The sequence below is a fragment of the Schistocerca americana genome, chromosome 5 (assembly GCF_021461395.2).
Source record: "Schistocerca americana isolate TAMUIC-IGC-003095 chromosome 5, iqSchAmer2.1, whole genome shotgun sequence".
In the NCBI taxonomy this organism is placed as follows: Eukaryota; Metazoa; Arthropoda; class Insecta; order Orthoptera; family Acrididae; genus Schistocerca; species Schistocerca americana.
In genome coordinates, this window is record NC_060123.1 from 269,929,059 (window position 1) to 269,933,731 (window position 4,673).

The window sequence follows — 4,673 nt, forward strand, 5'->3', positions numbered from 1 at the left end:
CCTCTGACGGTGACAGTACTACATGAGTCAGGTAGAAAAATTTAGCCTAACGAGGGCAGGTATGCTTGGAAGGTATTGGACGTAGAATGGGGGCTAGTCCCGCCAAAGGATGCGTCCGTAGTGGGCGTGCTAGGCCTATCATTAGCCATGGTCGGAATCAGATTCCTCTAGGATGGTTAGGGGAACCGGATGTCGATGCCAGCGGCGTGGTAGTGTCGTCCCAACGTGGCGTAACCCATGGACAGTGTCCCGCAAGGAATCCACTTTCTCATAGAGCCGCCTCGCGTTGTTGCGTATGGTCGTCTTTAGGGGGACGATATCCGCTCCCTCGTGGAGTGTGACAATTCTCGTAGCTCTCAATTGGCCGAAGCGTAAAACTAAAAAACTACAAAGAAAGAAACTTGTCTAGCTTGAAGAGGGAAACCAGATGGCGCTATGGTTGGCCCGTTAGATGGCGCTGCCATAGGTCAAACGGATATCAACTACGTTTTTTTAAATAGGAACCCCCATGTTTTATTACATATTCGGGTAATACGTAAAATAATATTAATGTTTTAGTGGGACCACTCTTTCGCTTAGTGATGTATGGCGCTGTAATAGTAACAAACGTATAAGAACGTGGTATCACGTAACATTCCGCCAGTGTGGACGGTATTTGCTTCGTGATACATTACCCGTGTTAAAATGGACCGTTTACCAATTGCAGAAAAGGACGATATCGTGTTGATGTAGGGCTAACGTGATCAAAATGCCCAACGGGCGTGTGCTATATATGCTGCTCGGTATCCTGGACGACACCATCCAAGTGTCCGGACCCTTCGCCGGATAGTTACGTTATTTAAGGAAACAGGAAGTAGTAACCTCCCCAAACGAAATAATTTTAAATATTATTTGGTTAATGATTCTAATTTTTTTGTAACCTCGCAAAAAAACTTAATTAATAGTAATAATAAAATGATTCTATTTTTTGTGTAACCACTGAACAAAATTGGTTCCCATTTAATGTACCCACAAAATTCTTTTCTCATTTAATATAAGCTCGAAACAGAAAAATTCCTAAACCTCGTAATAAAAAAATAAATTCAGTAACCTGGTAAAATTTGGACGACAGCAGTGCTGCGTCATGGCCCTGTAAGATCATTCAGAATAAAAAGCAAAAATTCTCACCTCGATAAAGTCGTCAACTATCTGCTCTTACAATAGCTCTTTTCCGGCACAGCTCTGTGCAATGCTGGCCTATACATTTGTTATTTATGAGAGAAAGCAAATGATTTTTCTTTTGCAACAATCGGAATGATCATGCATAAAAAAAAAATATTAAATTCTTTAAATTGAAATGAATGCTTGTTAGAAATTAGCCAAAGATTATTATTAGGACATTTTTAAAAGATTTACATGTGAGTTTACATAATATTACTAGATATGCGCGAGGCTGCTTTTTTTACCTTATACAATAATACTCAGGCTCCAACATCGCTGGACCGCGACCGGCCCAGCCAACATGATACACCAGACAGGACTGACAAGCGCAGACAGGCGACTGCTTGCTAGCAACAACTTACTGCTACTGCTACACAGTTCGTACTGCAGTCAACACTGCTCTTTGGTCTCAGATTCTCTTATAGCTTACATATCGCAGGCAGCACATACCTCTTACATAACCCTCCACTGGGGGGGCAAAAATTTGGCAGCGATGGTGAGTCAATTGGACTTGCCATGAGCAACAAATATTTTCAAAATCTACTTAATTAACTAAGTTGACAATCACAGAGAATATACATATATATAAGTACAGAACATAAAATGAAATAGAGTGCACATGCACTGAGTACAGAACATATCAAGAAATCACAAAATATATACACAATTTTTCTTAATTAACTAAGTTTACAGTCACAGAGTATACACATATATATAAGTGCATAACATGAAGTGAAATATAGTGCACATGCACTGAGTACAGAACATATCAAGCAATGACAAAATGTATGCGCAATGAGTACAAATCATATTAACAAATGACATAAAGGGCATACACACTGTAGTACAGAACATATCAAGCAATGACAAAATGTATACGCAATGAGCAGAAAACATATTAACAAATGACATAAAGTGCATACACACTGTAGTATTTTTTTGTTACCATTTTACTAGAACTAGGATAGGAAAGGGAAGAATTGCATCATGGTTGTAGCACATTAGGTTGCACGTAGCTGCACTGAAAGTTCATATCTTTCTACAGAAGCACAACACCAAGTGAGACAATCTGAAGTTCTCCTCCCTGAAGTATTAATCAGTATAGCCAAGACACTGAAATGTCGTATTAATATTCCATGTTATCATTTTGGTAGTGCATTAGGTACACCAAACAGTGGAACCATAGTAACATCTCCATTGTTAAAGGTGGTGGACACCATGATGTGTCAACACCACATTTATTCACCAACGTAGAATTAGTGCAGAAACCAAATATAGTGTGCCATGATCATAAGGATAGACGGGAGAAACGTATATTTCACTAATTTTTGGTAATTAGGTCAGAAGGTGAAGGACATTAAGTCTCATGCTAGTCATCATTGAGAATTACACTAGTCTATCAACCGATCTGACTAATTTTTGGCACTCATCGCCTAGTTACTGAACACTTCTGTACTATGTATGAATTATTACAGCATAATGTTCATAAATCATCTGATTACAGTGAACATTGGCACTCATTGGCCAGTGACAAACCATTTTTATACATTATTTAGTATTAACATAATTCCCTTAGTTATAGTAATCATTGGCACTCATTGGCCAGTTACAAACCATCAGAAGTCATCATTCAGAACAGAAGCTAATGAATGGCATAGTATTAACATAATTTACCTAGTTATAGTAATCGTTGGCACTCATTGGCCACTTACAAACCATCAGAAGTCATCATTCAAAACAGGAGCTAATGAATGGCATAGTATTAACATAATTCACCTAGTTATAGTAATCATTGACACTCATTGGCCAGTTACAAACCATCAGAAGTCATCATTCAAAACAGGAGCTAATGAATGGCATAGTATTAACATAATTCACCTAGTTATAGTAATCATTGGCACTCATTGGCCAGTTACAAACCATCAGAAGTCATCATTCAAAACAGGAGCTAATGAGTGTAGCATCAAGCTACTGGTATTCATATATAATAGCATGTAGGTGACATAATATAAAATTAAAATAAGAAACAGGGCATTCATTGGCCAGTTACTAAACATATAGCAAGTATTGAATAGTACAAAACATTTTTCATCATTCAAGTGACATACGACATATTTTAAATAATTATTGGCAGTCATTGGCCAGTTACAAAGTGTTCTTATATTTTTATAAAACCTTATTCAGTATTATTCAGAAGTTGTCATCGAAAATGAGAATTAATTATCGGCATAGCATTTATAGGGTATAACAAAAATTTTATTTACAGAATTTATTGGCATAGTGTTTATGCATTATTACAAAGCATCATTCAGTATTACTTAGGACTCATCACTCAAGTGACATAGGACATATTGAAAATGTAACACACTGTCTATTATCCAAGGTCTGTGACTAGAAAACATAATTCAGTATTACTCAGAATTCTCTTAAACTGGTAGCATTATTTGGGACTGTTAATACATTTTTTTTTTTTTTTTTTTTTTTTGCTAGCGGTGCATTGCGTTGGGATCGATAATTAATTGCTGGGGCATGAGAATACTTGCTTTTGACTTATTGCTGCAAATGACGATAGGTAACGTCATTTGTCATGAGTCAGCTGTAGCAATGCTATGACACAAGTAGAGTATATGTGATCACATTCATGAATGACACACACAAATGGGTAAAAAGAATGCAAGTACTAGAACAGGTTTAATGATTAACTGCTTATAGTATATTAATTTTGTGAATAGCTTCTCCTAGAAAAAATACAAAATGGATTATTAACCTGAAAGAAGAAACGCATATTATGCTGAAAAGTCGTGAACTTCGAATTAACAGGTAATGAAATGTGTATTCAATACATATATGTACTCTAGCTGTCCTTTCCAAAACCTTCAGTCATTATACCATGGAACATAAGACATACTGTCAAAACGAACTGCAACAAATACTTAAATAACTACATAGCATTTCGTAACTAACAGTAAATATATAAACTTCATCATTATTCTCATCTGCAAATAAAAACTTAAAAGTGGTGCGTTTAGTGGCCATACAAAATTTATCACTATCATCACCTGCAAACAAAAACTTCATTATTCATATCACCATAACTTCATTATTATCATCACCTGAAAAGAAAAACTTCATTATTCATATTACCATATTCATCACTATTCATCATCATTCATTATCATCTGCAAAAAGACACTTCATTATTCATATTACCATTTACTTCATACAACTATTCATAGTATAGAATTTCTTATTTCAAGCATATTTCATCACTAAAACTAAGATGTGTAGTTCTGTCTGACAGCCTGCATCAATCGCCTCGTATTCTGAAAGAAAAAATTAGTTAAGACTGCTATCATACGATGTATATAGTATATTCATGTTAATGTTTGTTAATTCTGATCCACTTGCTCTTCGTGACGAGGTATTGCATCTTCTTTCGTTCATTCCGAAGGTGAAATTCCCATTTCATAGTA